General features: G+C 36.8%; 1 pseudogene; it reads right to left on the minus strand.

Moving 5' to 3' along the window:
• Window positions 1-1,211: 1,211 nt before the first annotated feature.
• LOC135528665 (complement C1q subcomponent subunit B-like) lies at window positions 1,212-26,619 on the minus strand (annotated as a pseudogene).

Here is a 26,619-nt window from a genome sequence, read left to right on the forward strand (position 1 = left end):
TATCACATAGACAAGCATGTTTTTCTGAATAAGCTAATTGGCTAGTATATCACATAGACAAACATGTTTTTCTGAATAAGCTAGCTGGCTAGCATATCACATAGACAAACATGTTTTTCTGAATAAGCTAACAGGCTAGCATATCACAGACAAACACATGTTTTTCTGAATAAGCTAACAGGCTAGCATATCACAGACAAACACATATTTTTCTGAATAAGCTAACAGGCTAGCATATCACATAGACAAGCATGTTTTTCTGAATAAGCTAATTGGCTAGCATATCACATAGACAAACATGTTTTTCTGAATAAGCTAATTGGCTAGCATATCACATAGACAAACATGTTTTTCTGAATAAGCTAGCTGGCTAGCATATCACATAGACAAACATGTTTTTTCTGAATAAGCTAGCTGGCTAGCATATCACATAGACAAACACATGTTTTTCTGAATAAGCTAGCTGGCTAGCATTTATGAAGTCAGCAAACACGTTCCCGACACGCTATGAACACATTTCCTCCAACATTATAATGAAAAAGTGCCTCTCGGTCCCAAAACACACGTTTTCTGGAGACTTGTGGGAGGGGTGCTGATGATGTCGCCCACTGTAGGCGCTTTCAGTCACCTGATTGCATCCTGGCTGAGGACAAATCCACACACAATGCATCCCTGACACCCAGATTGAGGAGAAATCCACACACAATGCATCCCTGACATCCAGACTGAGGACAAATCCACACACAATGCATCCCTGACACCCAGACTGAGGACAAATCCACACACAATGCATCCCTGACATCCAGACTGAGGACAAATCCACACACAATGCATCCCTGACACCCAGACTGAGGACAAATCCACACACAATGCATCCCTGACCACCTCCTGAAGTGGTCAGCACAGGAGGCTGCTGAGGGGAGGACGGCTCATAATAATGGATGGAATGGAATGTTATTAAACACATGGGAACCATTCCATATATTCCGTTCCAGTCATTACTATGAGCCCATCTTCCACAATTAAAAAGCCACCAGCTGTCTGTGGTGGTCCGACATGTGAACTCTATCTGACCACAGTGGCACTTCTGTGCATCGAGACCTGTCTTTTCAAAGCGATCCTCCTATTCTGATAGCAGAAGTCACATGTAAGTGTAAAGTGTAGACAGCCTCAACATTTTTCACAATCAATCTATACTGTTGATAAAAAAAAATGGTAACAAATCACTTTATTGATTGCAAACTCATTTCCAAAATGGTATCTTTGAGTTTTGGTAGGCAGCTCAGCAGATGCAATACATGATTGATTATTTGATTTATTTGAAATGTATTCCTTATTTTACCAGGTGAGTTGACTGAGAATACATTCTCATTTACAACAACGACCTGGGAGAATGAATTGATTGATGAACTGTCTCAGCAAGCGGCAGCAGTAGAGACAGGGAGGCAGAAACAGACACAGAGATGGTTGGTTGTTCTGCAGATGCTTCTAGAACAGAATTGTGTGGCTGTGATATGTATTTTATGTGGTGTGGAAGAGCAGGAAGCTGGTTTCAGCAGGTGTGATCTGGTTTAATCTCTCGTGGACAAATTCTGTATGTAATTGGAAACAATCTGTCAAGGCTCACGTAAAATTATGGGATTACGAGCAGCGGCAGTTCCTGGTTTGGGGTTTTCATCATTGATTATTTGATAGAATCAGGATTGTTCAAAAGCAGTAATCAAACTGTGGCTGAGATTTCAAACCCGTGTATGGATGATGAAAGGTTTCCGCTAGATACCACACCTACAAATTCAAAATTGAAGTAAAATAGGACGTAACAAACTTTCGCGAAAATGTTACTTCTGGGTAACCGAGATTAGATCTGGTTGAATCTGGTTTGAGCTCATTCAATGTGGTTCTGTGTGGCTCTGTGTGATTTCATGTGGTTCTATGAGTTGGGCAAGATCAGGAAGCCGGTGAAAGTGTTGTCAGCTCGTTCGTCTTTAGTGATGAGGCGTTGTTATCGGTGGGCTGTAGAGACACCACGTCTCCCTCCAACAGATCCAGCACCACCGACCCAGACGTCACCAGGAATCCACTCGACGAATCACAGAACCCCACCTTCACAACAACAACAACAACGTTTATCACATAACCTAGAACAATAATAACCTTACAATCACAGAACACCTTCACAACAACAACAGGACACCTTCACAACAACAACAACAACGTTTATCACATAACCTAGAACAATAATAACCTTACAATCACAGAACACCTTCACAACAACAACAGGACACCTTCACAACAACAACAACAACGTTTATCACATAACCTAGAACAATAATAACCTTACAATCAGAGAACACCTTCACAACAACAACAGGACACCTTCACAACAACAACCGGACACCTTCACAACAACAGAACACCTTCACAACAACAACAGGACACCTTCACAACAACAACCGGACACCTTCACAACAACAGAACACCTTCACAACAACAACAGGACACCTTCACAACAGGACACCTTCACAACAACAACAACGTTTATCACATAACCTAGAACAATAACAACCTTACAATCACAGAACACCTTCACAACAACAACAGGACACCTTCACAACAACAACAGGACACCTTCACAACAACAACAGGACACTTTCACAACAGGACACCTTCACAACAACAACAGGACACCTTCACAACAACAACAGGACACCTTCACAACAACAACAGGACACCTTCACAACAACAACAGGACACTTTCACAACAGGACACTTTCACAACAGGACACCTTCACAACAACAACAGGACACCTTCACAACAGGACACCTTCACAACAACAACAGGACACCTTCACAACAACAACAGGACACCTTCACAACAACAACAGGACACCTTCACAACAACAACAGGACACCTTCACAACAACAACAGGACACTTTCACAACAACAGAACACCTTCACAACAACAACAGGACACTTTCACAACAACAACAGGACACTTTCACAACAGGACACCTTCACAACAACAACAGGACACCTTCACAACAACAACAGGACACCTTCACAACAACAACAGGACACCTTCACAACAACAACAGGACACCTTCACAACAACAACAGGACACCTTCACAACAACAACAGGACACTTTCACAACAACAGGACACCTTCACAACAAAAACAACCGGACACCTTCACAACAACAACAGGACACTTTCACAACAACAACAACAATATAACACCATCACAACAGAACCCCTTCACAACCACAAGCTGGGATTCAATGTGTACAATGCTGTCGACAATGCATCTTTTAAAGGCAATGTTGCCATGTTCACAGAGGTCGTAGTCAAAGTAATAGCTGCAGATGTCGGCTCAATCAGGAATGACCTGTAAATGTCAAAGTGCGCTATAACACAGTTTTGGATTGAATCCTGGCCCCTGTCATACAAAGATCCAGACAGAATCAAATGCTTTATATTAAGATCAGAATAAAATAAATGCAGAAGTAGCAAAACAAATAAATATTCTAGATAAAAACACAGGATGAAAGGGAGATATGAAAGGCTAAATTAATATAAAACAGTTTCTCAGACATAGATTCAGCCTAGTACTGGACAGAAAATTATTTAAATGGAGAACTATTTAAGGATGAGGCCCACTTTAGTCTATTAGACCTCTTAGATTAATTAATCAAACTAACCTTAATTTATATCTTCTGGTAGATTAAATAATACAACTAACCTCTAATTTGTCTCCTGTTAGATTTTGTGATTGTGTGATAAATTTGTTGTTAATGTGACAACATGTGATAATAAAACTGCACGTATGTCAACATTTGAGCATGTAAGAACATGTGTTTTATGTGAAATATATGTGACAACATGAGGATGCACAACTTCAGTATGAAAAAAAAAACAGGTGTCAAATGTAATTTAGAATATTTAACTTCCAAAGGCGTAATTGACATTCATTCAATTTAAACAGCGGTTTTGGGCTCCCGAGTGTTGCAGTGGTCTAAAACACTGCATCTGAGTGCTAGAGGTGTCACTACAGAACCTGGTTGGATTCCAGGCTGTATCACAACCGGCTGTGATTGGGAGTTCCATAGGGCGGCGCACAATTGGCCCAGCGTCGTCTGGGTTTGGCCGGGGTAGGTCGTCATTGTAAATAACAATTTGTTCTTAACTGATTTGCGTGGTTAAATAAAAGTTACTGTTTTTTACAAGGTTGCTAGTTCGAATCCCTGAGCAGACTAGATGAAAAATCTCAGGATGTTCCCTTGAGCAAGGCTCTTACCCCTAATTGCTCCTGGTGTGTTCCTTGTTCTTCATGATGCTCTCTGCGCTTTTAACGGACCTCTGAGACTATCACAGTGCAGGTGCATTTATACGGAGACTTGATTACACACAGGTGGATTGTATTTATCATCATTAGTCATTTAGGTCAACATTGGATCATTCAGAGATCCTCACTGAACTTCTGGAGAGAGTTTGCTGCACTGAAAGTAAAGGGGCTGAATACAAACATGTATTTGGAGCACTTCACATGTGAAAATGTGTATTTGGAGCACTTCACATGTGAAAACATGTATTTGGAGCACTTCACATGTGAAAACATGTATTTGGAGCACTTCACATGTGAAAACGTGTATTTGGAGCACTTCACATGTGAAAATGTGTATTTGGAACACTTCACGTGTTTTTGGAGCACTTCACATTTGTTTTTGGAGCACTTCACATGTGAAAACATATATTTGGAGCACTTCACATGTGGTTTTGGAGCACTGCACATGTGAACATGTGTATTTGGAGCACTTCACATGTGAAAACATGTATTTGGAGCACTTCATTTAATTTTATGTATGAAGACGTGGTTTTAGAACACTTCATGTGCCATTTCACATGTGAAAACATGTTTTTGAAACACTTCACATGTGATTTACGTTTTCAAATGTGAAATTCCATGTGTTATCACTATTCAGCTAAAATATGACCCCATCTCTGGATTTGAGGTGACCTTTCTGGGGTGTCACAGAGTCTGCAGCATTCCCGAAACATTCATTACCTTTAATACATATCTTCACTGAGCAAAAAGAGTGCCATCTGCACTGATATTTTAGTTATCGTTCATCTGGCAATTCTCTCATCAATGATTTAATTGACTTATTTCTGCAATTTGAGGTTTTGCTGTATGTAGTGATTAGTCATGTCTAATGTAGTTCAAATCCCAGGAATTTACAGGATTACAGGGTTTATTTAGACCCAGTCTAATTAGTCTATAGCTGTATTCATACTAACCCTAACCCTGTCTAATTAGTCTATAGCTGTATACTAACCCTAACCCTGTCTAATTAGTCTATAGCTGTATTCATACTAACCCTAACCCTGTCTAATTAGTCTATAGCTGTATTCATACTAACCCTAACCCTGTCTAATTAGTCTATAGCTGTATTCATACTAACCTAACCCTGTCTAATTAGTCTATAGCTGTATTCATACTAACCCTAACCCTGTCTAATTAGTCTATAGCTGTATTCATACTAACCCTAACCCTGTCTAATTAGTCTATAGCTGTATTCATACTAACCCTAACCCTGTCTAATTAGTCTATAGCTGTATTCATACTAACCCTAACCCTGTCTAATTAGTCTATAGCTGTATTCAAACTAACCCTAACCCTGTCTAATTAGTCTATAGCTGTATTCATACTAACCCTAACCCTGTCTAATTAGTCTATAGCTGTATTCATACTAACCCTAACCCTGTCTAATTAGTCTATAGCTGTATTCATACTAACCCTAACCCTGTCTAATTAGTCTATAGCTGTATTCAAACTAACCCTAACCCTGTCTAATTAGTCTATAGCTGTATTCATACTAACCCTAACCCTGTCTAATTAGTCTATAGCTGTATTCATACTAACCCTAACCCTGTCTAATTAGTCTATAGCTGTATTCAAACTAACCCTAACCCTGTCTAATTAGTCTATAGCTGTATTCATACTAACCCTAACCCTGTCTAATTAGTCTATAGCTGTATTCATACTAACCCTAACCCTGTCTAATTAGTCTATAGCTGTATTCATACTAACCCTAACCCTGTCTAATTAGTCTATAGCTGTATTCAAACTAACCCTAACCCTGTCTAATTAGTCTATAGCTGTATTCATACTAACCCTAACCCTGTCTAATTAGTCTATAGCTGTATTCATACTAACCCTAACCCTGTCTAATTAGTCTATAGCTGTATTCATACTAACCCTAACCCTGTCTAATTAGTCTATAGCTGTATTCAAACTAACCCTAACCCTGTCTAATTAGTCTATAGCTGTATTCATACTAACCCTAACCCTGTCTAATTAGTCTATAGCTGTATTCATCCTAACCCAGTCTAATTAGTCTATAGCTGTATTCATCCTAACCCTAACCCTGTCTAATTAGTCTATAGCTGTATTCATCCTAACCCTGTCTAATTAGTCTATAGCTGTATTCAAATACTAACCCTAACCCTGTCTAATTAGTCTATAGCTGTATTCAAATACTAACCCTAACCCAGTCTAATTAGTCTATAGCTGTATTCAAATACTAACCCTAACCCTAACCCTAACCCTGTCTAATTAGTCTATAGCTGTATTCAAATATTCATACTAACCCTAACCCTAACCCTAACCCTAACCCTAACACTAACCCAGTCTAATTAGTCTATAGCTGTATTCAAATATTCATACTAACCCTAATCCTAACACTAACCCAGTCTAATTAGTCTATAGCTGTATTCAAATATTCATACTAACCCTAACCCTAACCCTGTCTAATTAGTCTATAGCTGTATTCAAATATTCATACTAACCCTAACCCTGTCTAATTAGTCTATAGCTGTATTCAAATATTCATACTAACCCTAACCCTAACCCTAACCCTAACCCTGTCTAATTAGTCTATAGCTGTATTCATACTAACCCTAACCCTGTCTAATTAGTCTATAGCTGTATTCAAACTAACCCTAACCCTGTCTAATTAGTCTATAGCTGTATTCATACTAACCCTAACCCTGTCTAATTAGTCTATAGCTGTATTCATCCTAACCCAGTCTAATTAGTCTATAGCTGTATTCATCCTAACCCTAACCCTGTCTAATTAGTCTATAGCTGTATTCATCCTAACCCTGTCTAATTAGTCTATAGCTGTATTCAAATACTAACCCTAACCCTGTCTAATTAGTCTATAGCTGTATTCAAATACTAACCTAACCCAGTCTAATTAGTCTATAGCTGTATTCAAATACTAACCCTAACCCTAACCCTAACCCTGTCTAATTAGTCTATAGCTGTATTCAAATATTCATACTAACCCTAACCCTAACCCTAACCCTAACCCTAACCCTAACACTAACCCAGTCTAATTAGTCTATAGCTGTATTCAAATATTCATACTAACCTAATCCTAACACTAACCCAGTCTAATTAGTCTATAGCTGTATTCAAATATTCATACTAACCCTAACCCTAACCCTGTCTAATTAGTCTATAGCTGTATTCAAATATTCATACTAACCCTAACCCTGTCTAATTAGTCTATAGCTGTATTCAAATATTCATACTAACCCTAACCCTAACCCTAACCCTAACCCTGTCTAATTAGTCTATAGCTGTATTCAAATATTCATACTAACCCTAACCTAACCCTAACCCAGTCTAATTAGTCTATAGCTGTATTCAAATATTCATACTAACCCTAACCCTAACCTAGTCTAATTAGTCTATAGCTGTATTCAAATATTCATACTAACCCTAACCCTAACCCTAACCCTGTCTAATCAGTCTATAGCTGTATTCAAATATTCATACTAACCCTAACCCTAACCCTGTCTAATCAGTCTATAGCTGTATTCAAATATTCATACTAACCCTAACCCTAACCCTAACCCTGTCTAATTAGTCTATAGCTGTATTCAAATATTCATACTAACCCTAACCCTAACCCTGTCTAATTAGTCTATAGCTGTATTCAAATATTCATACTAACCCTAACCCAGTCTAATTAGTCTATAGCTGTATTCAAATATTCATACTAACCCTAACCTAACCCTAACCCTAACCCTAACACTAACCCAGTCTAATTAGTCTATAGCTGTATTCAAATATTCATACTAACCCTAACCCTAACCCTGTCTAATTAGTCTATAGCTGTATTCAAATATTCATACTAACCCTAACCCTGTCTAATTAGTCTATAGCTGTATTCAAATATTCATACTAACCCTAACCCTAACCCTAACCCTGTCTAATTAGTCTATAGCTGTATTCAAATATTCATACTAACCCTAACCCTAACCCAGTCTAATTAGTCTATAGCTGTATTCAAATATTCATACTAACCCTAACCCTAACCTAGTCTAATTAGTCTATAGCTGTATTCAAATATTCATACTAACCCTAACCCTAACCCTAACCCTGTCTAATCAGTCTATAGCTGTATTCAAATATTCATACTAACCCTAACCCTAACCCTGTCTAATCAGTCTATAGCTGTATTCAAATATTCATACTAACCCTAACCCTAACCCTAACCCTGTCTAATTAGTCTATAGCTGTATTCAAATATTCATACTAACCCTAACCCTAACCCTAACCCTGTCTAATCAGTCTATAGCTGTATTCAAATATTCATACTAACCCTAACCCTAACCCTGTCTAATCAGTCTATAGCTGTATTCAAATATTCATACTAACCCTAACCCTAACCCTGTCTAATTAGTCTATAGCTGTATTCAAATATTCATACTAACCCTAACCCTGTTTAATTAGTCTATAGCTGTATTCAAATATTCATACTAACCTAACCCTAACCCTAACCCTGTCTAATTAGTCTATAGCTGTATTCAAATATTCATACTAACCCTAACCCTAACCCTAACCCAGTCTAATTAGTCTATAGCTGTATTCAAATATTCATACTAACCCTAACCCTAACCTAGTCTAATTAGTCTATAGCTGTATTCAAATATTCATACTAACCCTAACCCTAACCTAACCCTAACCCTAACACTAACCCAGTCTAATTAGTCTATAGCTGTATTCAAATATTCATACTAACCCTAACCCTAACCCTGTCTAATTAGTCTATAGCTGTATTCAAATATTCATACTAACCCTAACCCTGTCTAATTAGTCTATAGCTGTATTCAAATATTCATACTAACCCTAACCCTAACCCTGTCTAATTAGTCTATAGCTGTATTCAAATATTCATACTAACCTAACCCTAACCCTAACCCAGTCTAATTAGTCTATAGCTGTATTCAAATATTCATACTAACCCTAACCCTAACCTAGTCTAATTAGTCTATAGCTGTATTCAAATATTCATACTAACCCTAACCCTAACCCTGTCTAATCAGTCTATAGCTGTATTCAAATATTCATACTAACCCTAACCCTAACCCTGTCTAATCAGTCTATAGCTGTATTCAAATATTCATACTAACCCTAACCCTAACCCTAACCCTGTCTAATTAGTCTATAGCTGTATTCAAATATTCATACTAACCCTAACCCTAACCCTAACCCTGTCTAATCAGTCTATAGCTGTATTCAAATATTCATACTAACCCTAACCCTAACCCTGTCTAATCAGTCTATAGCTGTATTCAAATATTCATACTAACCCTAACCCTAACCCTGTCTAATTAGTCTATAGCTGTATTCAAATATTCATACTAACCCTAACCCTGTCTAATTAGTCTATAGCTGTATTCAAATATTCATACTAACCCTAACCCTAACCCTAACCCTGTCTAATTAATCTATAGCTGTATTCAAATATTCATACTAACCCTAACCCTAACCCTAACCCAGTCTAATTAGTCTATAGCTGTATTCAAATATTCATACTAACCTAACCCTAACCTAGTCTAATTAGTCTATAGCTGTATTCAAATATTCATACTAACCCTAACCCTAACCCTAACCCTGTCTAATCAGTCTATAGCTGTATTCAAATATTCATACTAACCCTAACCCTAACCCTGTCTAATCAGTCTATAGCTGTATTCAAATATTCATACTAACCCTAACCCTAACCCTAACCCTGTCTAATTAGTCTATAGCTGTATTCAAATATTCATACTAACCCTAACCCTAACCCTGTCTAATCAGTCTATAGCTGTATTCAAATATTCATACTAACCCTAACCCTAACCCTGTCTAATTAGTCTATAGCTGTATTCAAATATTCATACTAACCCTAACCCTAACCCTGTCTAATTAGTCTATAGCTGAATTCAAATATTCATACTAACCCTAACCCTAACCCTAACCCTGTCTAATTAGTCTATAGCTGTATTCAAATATTCATACTAACCCTAACCCTAACCCAGTCTAATTACTCTATAGCTGTATTCAAATATTCATACTAACCCTAACCCTAACCCTAACCCTGTCTAATTAGTCTATAGCTGTATTCAAATATTCATACTAACCCTAACCCTAAACCTGTCTAATTAGTCTATAGCTGAATTCAAATATTCATACTAACCCTAACCCTAACCCTAACCCTGTCTAATTAGTCTATAGCTGTATTCAAATATTCATACTAACCCTAACCCTAACCCTGTCTAATTAGTCTATAGCTGTATTCAAATATTCATACTAACCCTAACCCTAACCCTGTCTAATTAGTCTATAGCTGTATTCAAATATTCATACTAACCCTAACCCTAACCCTGTCTAATTAGTCTATAGCTGTATTCAAATATTCATACTAACCCTAACCCTAACCCTAACCCTGTCTAATTAGTCTATAGCTGTATTCAAATATTCATACTAACCCCAACCATAACCCTAACCCTAACCCTGTCTAATTAGTCTATAGCTGTATTCAAATATTCATACTAACCCCAACCCTAACCCTGTCTAATTAGTCTATAGCTGTATTCAAATATTCATACTAACCCTAACCCTAACCCTAACCCTGTCTAATTAGTCTATAGCTGTATTCAAATATTCATACTAACCCTAACCCTAACCCTGTCTAATTAGTCTATAGCTGTATTCAAATATTCATACTAACCCTAACCTAACCCAGTCTAATTAGTCTATAGCTGTATTCAAATATTCATACTAACCCTAACCTAACCCTAACCCAGTCTAATTAGTCTATAGCTGTATTCAAATATTCATACTAACCCTAACCCTAACCCAGTCTAATTAGTCTATAGCTGTATTCAAATATTCATACTAACCCTAACCCTGTCTAATTAGTCTATAGCTGTATTCAAATATTCATACTAACCCTAACCCTAACCCAGTCTAATTAATCTATAGCTGTATTCAAATATTCATACTAACCCTAACCCTAACCCAGTCTAATTAATCTATAGCTGTATTCAAATATTCATACTAACCCTAACCCAGTCTAATTAGTCTATAGCTGTATTCAAATATTCATACTAACCCTAACCCAGTCTAATTAGTCTATAGCTGTATTCAAATATTCATACTAACCCTAACCCTAACCATAACCCAGTCTAATTAGTCTATAGCTGTATTCAAATATTCATACTAACCCTAACCCTAACCCTAACCCTAACCCAGTCTAATTAGTCTATAGCTGTATTCAAATATTCATACTAACCTAACCCTAACCCAGTCTAATTAATCTATAGCTGTATTCAAATATTCATACTAACCCTAACCCTAACCTAACCCTAACCCTGTCTAATTAGTCTATAGCTGTATTCAAATATTCATACTAACCTAACCCTAACCCAGTCTAATTAGTCTATAGCTGTATTCAAATATTCATACTAACCCTAACCCTAACCCTGTCTAATTACTCTATAGCTGTATTCAAATATTCATACTAACCCTAACCCTAACCCTAACCCTGTCTAATTAGTCTATAGCTGTATTCAAATATTCATACTAACCCTAACCCTAAACCTGTCTAATTAGTCTATAGCTGAATTCAAATATTCATACTAACCCTAACCCTAACCCTAACCCTGTCTAATTAGTCTATAGCTGTATTCAAATATTCATACTAACCCTAACCCTAACCCTGTCTAATTAGTCTAAAGCTGTATTCAAATATTCATACTAACCCTAACCCTAACCCTGTCTAATTAGTCTATAGCTGTATTCAAATATTCATACTAACCCTAACCCTAACCCTGTCTAATTAGTCTATAGCTGTATTCAAATATTCATACTAACCTAACCCTAACCCTAACCCTGTCTAATTAGTCTATAGCTGTATTCAAATATTCATACTAACCCCAACCATAACCCTAACCCTAACCCTGTCTAATTAGTCTATAGCTGTATTCAAATATTCGTACTAACCCTAACCCAGTCTAATTAGTCTATAGCTGTATTCAAATATTCATACTAACCCTAACCCTAACCCTAACCCTGTCTAATTAGTCTATAGCTGTATTCAAATATTCATACTAACCCTAACCCTAACCCTGTCTAATTAGTCTATAGCTGTATTCAAATATTCATACTAACCCTAACCCTAACCCTGTCTAATTAGTCTATAGCTGTATTCAAATATTCATACTAACCCTAACCCTAACCCAGTCTAATTAGTCTATAGCTGTATTCAAATATTCATACTAACCCTAACCCTAACCCTAACCCAGTCTAATTAGTCTATAGCTGTATTCAAATATTCATACTAACCCTAACCCTAACCCAGTCTAATTAGTCTATAGCTGTATTCAAATATTCATACTAACCTAACCCTGTCTAATTAGTCTATAGCTGTATTCAAATATTCATACTAACCCTAACCCTAACCCAGTCTAATTAATCTATAGCTGTATTCAAATATTCATACTAACCCTAACCCTAACCCAGTCTAATTAATCTATAGCTGTATTCAAATATTCATACTAACCCTAACCCAGTCTAATTAGTCTATAGCTGTATTCAAATATTCATACTAACCCTAACCCTAACCCTAACCCAGTCTAATTAGTCTATAGCTGTATTCAAATATTCATACTAACCTAACCCTAACCATAACCCAGTCTAATTAGTCTATAGCTGTATTCAAATATTCATACTAACCCTAACCCTAACCCTAACCCAGTCTAATTAGTCTATAGCTGTATTCAAATATTCGTACTAACCCTAACCCAGTCTAATTAATCTATAGCTGTATTCAAATATTCATACTAACCCTAACCCTAACCCTAACCCTAACCCTGTCTAATTAGTCTATAGCTGTATTCAAATATTCATACTAACCCTAACCCTAACCCAGTCTAATTAGTCTATAGCTGTATTCAAATATTCATACTAACCTAACCCTAACCCTGTCTAATTAGTCTATAGCTGTATTCAAATATTCATACTAACCCTAACCCTTACCCTTACCCTAACCATAATACAGTCTAATTAGTCTATAGCTGTATTCAAATATTCATACTAACCCTAACCATAACCCAGTCTAATTAGCCTATAGCTGTATTAAAATATTCATACTAACCCTAACCCTAACCCTAACCCAGTCTAATTAGTCTATAGCTGTATTCAAATATTCATACTAACCCTAACCCTAACCTAACCCTGTCTAATTAGTCTATAGATGTATTCAAATATTCATACTAACCCTAACCCTAACCCTATCCCTGTCTAATTAGTCTATAGCTGTATTAAAATATTCATACTAACCCTAACCCTAACCCTGTCTAATTAGTCTATAGCTGTATTTGAATATTCATACTAACCCTAACCCTAACCGTAACCCTGTCTAATTAGTCTATAGCTGTATTCAAATATTCATCCTAACCCTAACCCTAACCCTGTCTAATTAGTCTATAGCTGTATTTGAATATTCATACTAACCCTAACCCTAACCCTAACCCTGTCTAATTAGTCTACAGCTGTATTCAAATATTCATACTAACCCTAACCCTAACCCAGTCTAATTAGTCTATAGCTGTATTCAAATATTCATACTAACCCCAACCCTAACCCTGTCTAATTAGTCTATAGCTGTATTCAAATATTCATACTAACCCTAACCCTAACCCTGTCTAATTAGTCTATAGCTGTATTCAAATATTCATACTAACCCTAACCCTAACCCTAACCCTGTCTAATTAGTCTATAGCTGTATTCAAATATTCATACTAACCCTAACCCTAACCCTAACCCTGTCTAATTAGTCTATAGCTGTATTCAAATATTCATACTAACCCTAACCTAACCCTGTCTAATCAGTCTATAGCTGTATTCAAATATTCATACTAACCCTAACCCTAACCCTGTCTAATCAGTCTATAGCTGTATTCAAATATTCATACTAACCCTAACCCTAACCCTGTCTAATTAGTCTATAGCTGAATTCAAATATTCATACTAACCCTAACCCTAACCCTAACCCTGTCTAATTAGTCTATAGCTGTATTCAAATATTCATACTAACCCTAACCCTAACCCAGTCTAATTAGTCTATAGCTGTATTCAAATATTCATACTAACCCTAACCCTGTCTAATTAGTCTATAGCTGTATTCAAATATTCATACTAACCCTAACCCTAACCCAGTCTAATTAATCTATAGCTGTATTCAAATATTCATACTAACCCTAACCCTAACCCTGTCTAATTAGTCTATAGCTGAATTCAAATATTCATACTAACCCTAACCCTAACCCTAACCCTGTCTAATTAGTCTATAGCTGTATTCAAATATTCATACTAACCCTAACCCTAACCCAGTCTAATTAGTCTATAGCTGAATTCAAATATTCATTCTAACCCTAACCCTAACCCTAACCCAGTCTAATTAGTCTATAGCTGTATTCAAATATTCATACTAACCCTAACCCTAACCCAGTCTAATTAGTCTATAGCTGTATTCAAATATTCATACTAACCCTAACCCTGTCTAATTAGTCTATAGCTGTATTCAAATATTCATACTAACCCTAACCCTAACCCAGTCTAATTAATCTATAGCTGTATTCAAATATTCATACTAACCCTAACCCTAACCCAGTCTAATTAATCTATAGCTGTATTCAAATATTCATACTAACCCTAACCCAGTCTAATTAGTCTATAGCTGTATTCAAATATTCATACTAACCCTAACCCTAACCCTAACCCAGTCTAATTAGTCTATAGCTGTATTCAAATATTCATACTAACCCTAACCCTAACCATAACCCAGTCTAATTAGTCTATAGCTGTATTCAAATATTCATACTAACCCTAACCCTAACCCTAACCCTAACCCAGTCTAATTAGTCTATAGCTGTATTCAAATATTCGTACTAACCCTAACCCAGTCTAATTAATCTATAGCTGTATTCAAATATTCATACTAACCTAACCCTAACCCTAACCCTAACCCTGTCTAATTAGTCTATAGCTGTATTCAAATATTCATACTAACCCTAACCCTAACCCAGTCTAATTAGTCTATAGCTGTATTCAAATATTCATACTAACCCTAACCCTAACCCTGTCTAATTAGTCTATAGCTGTATTCAAATATTCATACTAACCCTAACCCTAACCCTGTCTAATTAGTCTATAGCTGTATTCAAATATTCATACTAACCCTAACCCTAACCCTGTCTAATTAGTCTATAGCTGTATTCAAATATTCATACTAACCCTAACCTAACCCTAACCCTAACCATAATACAGTCTAATTAGTCTATAGCTGTATTCAAATATTCATACTAACCCTAACCCTAACCCTGTCTAATTAGTCTATAGCTGTATTCAAATATTCATACTAACCCTAACCCTAACCCTGTCTAATTAGTCTATAGCTGTATTCAAATATTCATACTAACCCTAACCCTAACCCTGTCTAATTAGTCTATAGCTGTATTCAAATATTCATACTAACCCTAACCCTAACCCTGTCTAATTAGTCTATAGCTGTATTCAAATATTCATACTAACCCTAACCATAACCCAGTCTAATTAGCCTATAGCTGTATTAAAATATTCATACTAACCCTAACCCTAACCCTAACCCAGTCTAATTAGTCTATAGCTGTATTCAAATATTCATACTAACCCTCACCCTAACCCTAACCCTGTCTAATTAGTCTATAGATGTATTCAAATATTCATACTAACCCTAACCCCAACCCTAACCCTAACCCTGTCTAATTAGTCTATAGCTGTATTAAAATATTCATACTAACCCTAACCCTAACCCTGTCTAATTAGTCTATAGCTGTATTTGAATATTCATACTAACCCTAACCCTAACCGTAACCCTGTCTAATTAGTCTATAGCTGTATTCAAATATTCATCCTAACCCTAACCCTAACCCTGTCTAATTAGTCTATAGCTGTATTTGAATATTCATACTAACCCTAACCCTAACCCTAACCCTGTCTAATTAGTCTACAGCTGTATTCAAATATTCATACTAACCCTAACCCTAACCCAGTCTAATTAGTCTATAGCTGTATTCAAATATTCATACTAACCCTAACCCTAACCCTAACCCTGTCTAATTAGTCTATAGCTGTATTCAAATATTCATACTAACCCTAACCCTAACCCTAACCCAGTCTAATTAATCTATAGCTGTATTCAAATATTCATACTAACCCTAACCCTAACCCTGTCTAATTAGTCTATAGCTGTATTCAAATATTCATACTAACCCCAACCCTAACCCTGTCTAATTAGTCTATAGCTGTATTCAAATATTCATACTAACCCTAACCCTAACCCTGTCTAATTAGTCTATAGCTGTATTCAAATATTCATACTAACCCTAACCCTAACCCTAACCCTGTCTAATTAGTCTATAGCTGTATTCAAATATTCATACTAACCCTAACCCTAACCCTAACCCTGTCTAATTAGTCTATAGCTGTATTCAAATATTCATACTAACCCTAACCCTAACCCTGTCTAATCAGTCTATAGCTGTATTCAAATATTCATACTAACCTAACCCTAACCCTGTCTAATCAGTCTATAGCTGTATTCAAATATTCATACTAACCCTAACCCTAACCCTGTCTAATTAGTCTATAGCTGAATTCAAATATTCATACTAACCCTAACCCTAACCCTAACCCTGTCTAATTAGTCTATAGCTGTATTCAAATATTCATACTAACCCTAACCCTAACCCAGTCTAATTACTCTATAGCTGTATTCAAATATTCATACTAACCCTAACCCTAACCCTAACCCTGTCTAATTAGTCTATAGCTGTATTCAAATATTCATACTAACCCTAACCCTAAACCTGTCTAATTAGTCTATAGCTGAATTCAAATATTCATACTAACCCTAACCCTAACCCTGTCTAATTAGTCTATAGCTGTATTCAAATATTCATACTAACCCTAACCCTAACCCTGTCTAATTAGTCTATAGCTGTATTCAAATATTCATACTAACCTAACCCTAACCCTGTCTAATTAGTCTATAGCTGTATTCAAATATTCATACTAACCCTAACCCTAACCCTAACCCTGTCTAATTAGTCTATAGCTGTATTCAAATATTCATACTAACCCTAACCCTAACCCTGTCTAATTAGTCTATAGCTGTATTCAAATATTCATACTAACCCTAACCCTAACCCTGTCTAATTAGTCTATAGCTGTATTCAAATATTCATACTAACCCTAACCCTAACCCAGTCTAATTAGTCTATAGCTGTATTCAAATATTCATACTAACCCTAACCCTAACCCAGTCTAATTAGTCTATAGCTGTATTCAAATATTCATACTAACCCTAACCCTAACCCTAACCCAGTCTAATTAGTCTATAGCTGTATTCAAATATTCATAACCCTAACCCTAACCCAGTCTAATTTATCTATAGCTGTATTCAAATATTCATACTAACCCTAACCCAGTCTAATTAGTCTATAGCTGTATTCAAATATTCATACTAACCCTAACCCTAACCCTAACCCAGTCTAATTAGTCTATAGCTGTATTCAAATATTCATACTAACCCTAACCCTAACCCTAACCCTAACCCAGTCTAATTAGTCTATAGCTGTATTCAAATATTCGTACCCTAACCCTAACCCAGTCTAATTAATCTATAGCTGTATTCAAATATTCATACTAACCCTAACCTAACCCTAACCCTAACCCTGTCTAATTAGTCTATAGCTGTATTCAAATATTCATACTAACCCTAACCCTAACCCAGTCTAATTAGTCTATAGCTGTATTCAAATATTCATACTAACCCTAACCCTAACCCTGTCTAATTAGTCTATAGCTGTATTCAAATATTCATACTAACCCTAACCCTTACCTAACCATAATACAGTCTAATTAGTCTATAGCTGTATTCAAATATTCATACTAACCCTAACCATAACCCAGTCTAATTAGCCTATAGCTGTATTAAAATATTCATACTAACCCTAACCCTAACCCTAACCCTGTCTAATTAGTCTATAGCTGTATTCAAATATTCATACTAACCCTAACCCTAACCCTAACCCAGTCTAATTAGTCTATAGCTGTATTCAAATATTCATACTAACCTAACCTAACCCTAACCCTGTCTAATTAGTCTATAGATGTATTCAAATATTCATACTAACCCTAACCTAACCCTAACCCTGTCTAATTAGTCTATAGCTGTATTAAAATATTCATACTAACCCTAACCCTAACCCTGTCTAATGAGTCTATAGCTGTATTTGAATATTCATACTAACCCTAACCCTAACCATAACCCTGTCTAATTAGTCTATAGCTGTATTCAAATATTCATCCTAACCCTAACCCTAACCCTGTCTAATTAGTCTATAGCTGTATTTGAATATTCATACTAACCCTAACCCTAACCCTAACCCTGTCTAATTAGTCTACAGCTGTATTCAAATATTCATACTAACCTAACCCTAACCCAGTCTAATTAGTCTATAGCTGTATTCAAATATTCATACTAACCCTAACCCTAACCCTAACCCTGTCTAATTAGTCTATAGCTGTATTCAAATATTCATACTAACCCTAACCCTAACCCTGTCTAATTAGTCTATAGCTGTATTCAAATATTCATACTAACCCTAACCCTAACCCTGTCTAATTAGTCTATAGCTGTATTCAAATATTCATACTAACCCTAACCCTAACCCAGTCTAATTAGTCTATAGCTGTATTCAAATATTCATACTAACCCTAACCCTAACCCTGTCTAATTAGTCTATAGCTGTATTCAAATATTCATACTAACCCTAACCCTAACCCTAACCCTGTCTAATTAGTCTATAGCTGTATTCAAATATTCATACTAACCCTAACCTAACCCTAACCCTGTATAATTAGTCTATAGCTGTATTCAAATATTCGTACTAACCCTAACCCAGTCTAATTAATCTATAGCTGTATTCAAATATTCATACTAACCTAACCTAACCCTAACCCTGTCTAATTAGTCTATAGCTGTATTCAAATATTCATACTAACCCTAACCATAACCCTAACCCTAACCCTGTCTAATTAGTCTATAGCTGTATTCAAATATTCATACTAACCTAACCCTAACCCTGTCTGATTAGTCTTTAGCTGTATTCAAATATTCATACTAACCCTAACCCTAACCCTAACCCAGTCTAATTAGCCTATAGCTGTATTCAAATATTCATACTAACCCTAACCCTAACCCTGTCTAATCAGTCTATAGCTGTATTCAAATATTCATACTAACCTAACCCTAACCCTAACCCAGTCTAATTAGTCTATAGCTGTATTCAAATATTCATACCCTAACCCTAACCCTAACCCAGTCTAATTAATCTATAGCTGTATTCAAATATTCATACTAACCCTAACCCTAACCCTAACCCAGTCTAATTAATCTATAGCTGTATTCAAATATTCATACTAACCCTAACCTAACCCTAACCCAGTCTAATTAGTCTATAGCTGTATTCAAATATTCATACTAACCCTAACCCTAACCCTAACCCAGTCTAATTAATCTATAGCTGTATTCAAATATTCATACTAACCCTAACCTAACCCTAACCCAGTCTAATTAGCCTATAGCTGTATTCAAATATTCATACTAACCCTAACCCTAACCCTAACCCAGTCTAATTAGTCTATAGCTGTATTCAAATATTCATACTAACCTAACCCTAACCCTAACCCAGTCTAATTAATCTATAGCTGTATTCAAATATTCATACTAACCCTAACCCTAACCCTAACCCAGTCTAATTAGCCTATAGCTGTATTCAAATATTCATACTAACCCTAACCCTAACCCTGTCTAATCAGTCTATAGCTGTATTCAAATATTCATACTAACCCTAACCCTAACCCTAACCCAGTCTAATTAGTCTATAGCTGTATTCAAATATTCATACTAACCCTAACCCTAACCCTAACCCAGTCTAATTAATCTATAGCTGTATTCAAATATTCATACTAACCTAACCCTAACCCTGTCTAATTAGTCTATAGCTGTATTCAAATATTCATACTAACCCTTACCCTAACCCTAACCCTGTCTAATTAGTCTATAGCTGTATTCAAATATTCATACTAACCCTAACCCTAACCCTGTCTAATCAGTCTATAGCTGTATTCAAATATTCATACTAACCCTAACCTAACCATAATACAGTCTAATTAGCCTATAGCTGTATTAAAATATTCATACTAACCTAACCCTAACCCAGTCTAATTAGTCTATAGCTGTATTCAAATATTCATACTAACCCTAACCTAACCCCTAACCCAGTCTAATTAATCTTTAGCTGTATTCAAATATTCATACTAACCCTAACCCTAACCCAGTCTAATTAGTCTATAGCTGTATTCAAATATTCATACTAACCCTAACCCAGTCTAATTAATCTATAGCTGTATTCAAATATTCATACTAACCCTAACCCTAACCCTAACCCTGTCTAATTAGTCTATAGCTGTATTCAAATATTCATACTAACCCTAACCCTAACCCTGTCTAATTAGTCTATAGCTGTATTCAAATATTCATACTAACCCTAACCCTAACCCTGTCTAATTAGTCTATAGCTGTATTCAAATATTCATACTAACCTAACCATAACCCTGTCTAATTAGTCTATAGCTGTATTTGAATATTCATACTAACCCTAACCCTAACCCTAACCATAACCATAATACAGTCTAATTAGTCTATAGCTGTATTCAAATATTCATACTAACCCTAACCCTAACCCTGTCTAATTAGTCTATAGCTGTATTAAAATATTCATACTAACACTAACCCTAACCCTGTCTAATTAGTCTATAGCTGTATTTGAATATTCATACTAACCCTAACCTAACCCTAACCATAACCCTGTCTAATTAGTCTATAGCTGTATTCAAATATTCATCCTAACCCTAACCCTAAGCCTGTCTAATTAGTCTATAGCTGTATTCAAATATTCATACTAACCCTAACCCTAACCCAGTCTAATTAGTCTATAGCTGTATTCAAATATTCATACTAACCCTAACCTAACCATGACCCAGTCTAATTAGCCTATAGCTGTATTAAAATATTCATCCTAACCCTAACCCTGTCTAATTAGTCTATAGCTGTATTTGAATATTCATACTAACCCTAACCATAACCCAGTCTAATTAATCTATAGCTGTATTCAAATATTCATACTAACCTAACCCTAACCTAGTCTAATTAGTCTATAGCTGTATTCAAATATTCATACTAACCCTAACCCTAACCCTGTCTAATTAGTCTATAGCTGTATTCAAATATTCATACTAACCCTAACCCTAACCCTAACCCTGTCTAATTAGTCTATAGCTGTATTCAAATATTCATCCTAACCCTAACCCTAACCCTGTCTAATTAGTCTATAGCTGTATTCAAATATTCATACTAACCCTAACCCTAACCCTGTCTAATTAGTCTATAGCTGTATTCAAATATTCATACTAACCCTAACCTAACCATAATACAGTCTAATTAGTCTATAGCTGTATTCAAATATTCATACTAACCCTAACCCTAACCCTGTCTAATTAGTCTATAGCTGTATTCAAATATTCATACTAACCTAACCCTAACCCTGTCTAATTAGTCTATAGCTGTATTCAAATATTCATACTAACCTAACCATAACCCAGTCTAATTAGCCTATAGCTGTATTAAAATATTCATACTAACCCTAACCTAACCCTAACCCAGTCTAATTAGTCTATAGCTGTATTCAAATATTCATACTAACCCTAACCCTGTCTAATTAGTCTATAGCTGTATTCAAATATTCATACTAACCCTAACCCTGTCTAATTAGTCTATAGCTGTATTCAAATATTCATACTAACCCTAACCCTAACCCTAACCCTGTCTAATTAGTCTATAGCTGTATTCAAATATTCATACTAACCCTAACCCTAACCTAACCCTGTCTAATTAGTCTATAGCTGTATTCAAATATTCATACTAACCCTAACCATAACCCAGTCTAATTAGCCTATAGCTGTATTAAAATATTCATACTAACCCTAACCTAACCCTAACCCAGTCTAATTAGTCTATAGCTGTATTCAAATATTCATACTATCCTAACCCTAACCCTAACCCAGTCTAATTAGTCTATAGCTGTATTCAAATATTCATACTAACCCTAACCTAACCCTAACCCTGTCTAATTAGTCTATAGCTGTATTCAAATATTCATACTAACCCTAACCCTAACCCTGTCTAATTAGTCTATAGCTGTATTCAAATATTCATACTAACCCTAACCCTAACCCTGTCTAATTAGTCTATAGCTGTATTCAAATATTCATACTAACCCTAACCCTAACCCTGTCTAATTAGTCTATAGCTGTATTCAAATATTCATACTAACCTAACCTAACCCTGTCTAATTAGTCTATAGCTGTATTCAAATATTCATACTAACCTAACCATAGCCCAGTCTAATTAGCCTATAGCTGTATTAAAATATTCATACTAACCCTAACCTAACCCAGTCTAATTAGTCTATAGCTGTATTCAAATATTCATACTAACCCTAACCCTAACCCTGTCTAATTAGTCTATATCTGTATTCAAATATTCATACTAACCCTAACCATAACCCAGTCTAATTAGCCTATAGCTGTATTCAAATATTCATACTAACCTAACCCTAACCCTGTCTAATTAGTCTATAGCTGTATTCAAATATTCATACTAACCGCACTAACCGTACTATTTGTGACAAATGCAGTATGTTGTATGCTTATTGGTTATAGTATCGATATATTTAGTATGCCAAAAGTTCCCAAATGTCATACTAAATTCGCCAAAATACACTATTTCTGTGCTTTTAGGGCCCATAATGCAATTCTTCAGATATCGGGCTTTGGCTTCACAACGTTTTTAGATTTGAAGAAAATGGAGGAAAATATGCAGCCGAAGTCCGACGAGAGCCGATACAAATTCAATGCCCTTATGAAACGCATAGCATTACAGCAGTATGTACTGGGTATGTTGACTAGCTATCTCACGTCAGTTGGACACTAATACATCGATCTTGCCACGCAGTATATTAACCATCTGCTATCCCATTAACCACCCAGCGTTTATTGATTGGACAATTTAACGTCATTCTTAGCTAAGTGGTTTAATCATTTTGAGTTCTCAATGGACATTCAGAGCAGTGCAAGAGTGCCGAATAACTGATGAATTTACGGACGGAACAATCTGACAACCCAAAATCGTATAACGTCTAGCTAGTCGTTTGTTATGCTAGGGTTAGGGTTAGGGTTAGGGTTAGCAGAGGTTGCATAGCAACAGCATCATCTTCCGGTAGACCGGTGAAGCGCTTGTACACTCAACTGAAAGGATACCGTTCAGATACAGTATACTAAAATGAACTAATAGTATGTAGTATACAGTATGTTAGAACAGGTATTAAAACATGGCTCATGTTTCCTGGTAGAATAATAAAACTAACCTTGGATACCGTTCAGAGGATACCATTCAGATACAGTATACTAAAATGAATTAATAGTATATAGTATGGAGTATACAGTATGTTAGTATGGGTACTCATTTTAAGTATGTAGTATACAGTATGTTAGTATGGGCACTCATTAAGTATGTAGTATACAGTATGTTAGTATAAGTACTCATTAAGTACATAGTATACAGTATGTTAGTATGGGCACTCATTAAGTATCTAGTATACAGTATGTTAGAGCGGGTATTAAAACACAGCTTATGTTTCCTGGTAGAATAATAAAACTAACCTTGGTCTCTGGCCCCTTCTTCAGGTTAACACAGATCAGGCTCTTAGCCGACAGATGATAGGTAAAGAAGTACACGCCACTAATGTTACACTTAAACAACCCGTCCTTCAGCGATACACCTTCCAGGCCAGGGTCAAGGCCCGACAGTATTGGTCCGTCGAAACGAATGGGTAAGTTCTTAGGAGGCTGCTGAATGGTGTTCCTCTGAGAGAGAGAGAGAGAGAGAGAGAGAGAGAGAGAGAGAGAACGAACACATAGAGTATGTTACTGTCTTTATTGTCCCCGAGGGGACATGTTGTTGCAGTGTCATATGTACTTTAAAGTTTAAATACAGGCCTGCTGGCCTTATTGGGTCGATAGGAACAAAGGCATCAGCTAGAGATGACGTGCATTTAAACCATGTATTAGTGGAGGAAGAGGTGTTGTTGTTTACCTTGTATTAGTGGAGGAAGAGGTGTTGTTGTTTACCTTGTATTAGTGGAGGAAGAGGTGTTGTTGTTTACCTTGTATTATAAGAGGAAGAGGTGTTGTTGTTTACCTTGTATTAGTGGAGGAAGAGGTGTTGTTGTTTACCTTGTATTATAAGAGGAAGAGGTGTTGTTGTTTACCTTGTATTAGTGGAGGAAGAGGTGTTGTTGTTTACCTTGTATTAGTGGAGGAAGAGGTTTTGTTGTTTACCTTGTATTAGTGGAGGAAGAGGTGTTGTTGTTTACCTTGTATTAGTGGAGGAAGAGGTGTTGTTGTTTACCTTGTATTAGTGGAGGAAGAGGTGTTATTGTTTACCTTGTATTATAGGAGGAAGAGGTGTGTTGTTTACCTTGTATTAGTGGAGGAAGAGGTGTTATTGTTTACCTTGTATTAGTGGAGGAAGAGGTGTTATTGTTTACCTTGTATTATAGGAGGAAGAGGTGTTGTTGTTTACCTTGCAGGAGAAGAAGGAGGAGAGGAGGAGTCGACCCCAGAGGGACTACCTTTCTCCCCGGGGCCAAGGGGGTCCTTTGGGTCCAAGCCGACCGGGGTTCCCCTTGAAGACCTGACCGCCCTGGAGGACCTGATTCACCTGGCTCCCCCTTCAGACCCTTCCCTCGCAGACCAGACTCACCTGCACATGCATCACAGACTGCTCATTACAGGCCATAACAGGATAGCTTAGTGTCTATGTTACACAGACCGCTCAGAGAGGCATTACAGGCCATAACAGGATAGCTTAGTGTCTATGTTACACAGACCGCTCAGAGAGGCATTACAGGCCATAACAGGATAGCTTAGTGTCTATGTTACACAGACCGCTCAGAGAGGCATTACAGGCCATAACAGGATAGCTTAGTGTCTATGTTACACAGACCGCTCAGTGAGGCATTACAGGCCATAACAGGATAGCTTAGTGTCTATGTTACACAGACCGCTCAGAGAGGCATTACAGGCCATAACAGGATAGCTTAGTGTCTATGTTACACAGACCGCTCAGAGAGGCATTACAGGCCATAACAGGATAGCTTAGTGTCTATGTTACACAGACCGCTCAGAGAGGCATTACAGGCCATAACAGGATAGCTTAGTGTCTATGTTACACAGACCGCTCAGTGAGGCATTACAGGCCATAACAGGATAGCTTAGTGTCTATGTTACACAGACCGCTCAGAGAGGCATTACAGGCCATAACAGGATAGCTTAGTGTCTATGTTACACAGACCGCTCAGAGAGGCATTACAGGCCATAACAGGATAGCTTAGTGTCTATGTTACACAGACCGCTCAGAGAGGCATTAGCTTAGTGTGTGTTACCTGGGTCTCCTTCTCTCCCTTTGGTCCGTCTTTACCGTTGGCTCCGTGAGCTCCTGGCATCCCAGGTATTCCGGGGTAACCAAGGTTTGCGTTACAGCTGGGCTCCATGGCAACAGAGGTTACAAGGGAGGCCAGTATGCTGCCCACCATCACAGCAGCAGTACCCCACCTCAACCAACAGGTGGCCTTATGCACACACACACACACACACACACACACACACACACACACACACACACACACCGTTATGTCAGACTCATCCGGTTGGAATCAGAACAGATCAGGACAACACTACTACTGTTATAATTGCTGGTCTATCAGATTACATACAGTGTTCAATTAGCCACGCTGCGCTTCATGAATACAAGTCATTAGTGTCAGTGTGATAGTTATCCTTCTCATTAACATACCATCTGATATGTGCCGACGTCTGCCAGCCTCTGGGAGGGGTCTGTAGTTGGTGGTCTGTTGTTTTCAGATGACTGTGGGCTCCTTAGAGGCTCCAAGAGTGTCGGTCTTTCTAAAGACAACGACAGACAGACAGACTGACTGATGAACAGAGAGAGAGAGAGAGATGAACGGTGAGACTGATTTACGGATGGACTGA

This window comes from Oncorhynchus masou, unplaced genomic scaffold (genome assembly GCF_036934945.1).
Source record: "Oncorhynchus masou masou isolate Uvic2021 unplaced genomic scaffold, UVic_Omas_1.1 unplaced_scaffold_1006, whole genome shotgun sequence".
In the NCBI taxonomy this organism is placed as follows: Eukaryota; Metazoa; Chordata; class Actinopteri; order Salmoniformes; family Salmonidae; genus Oncorhynchus; species Oncorhynchus masou.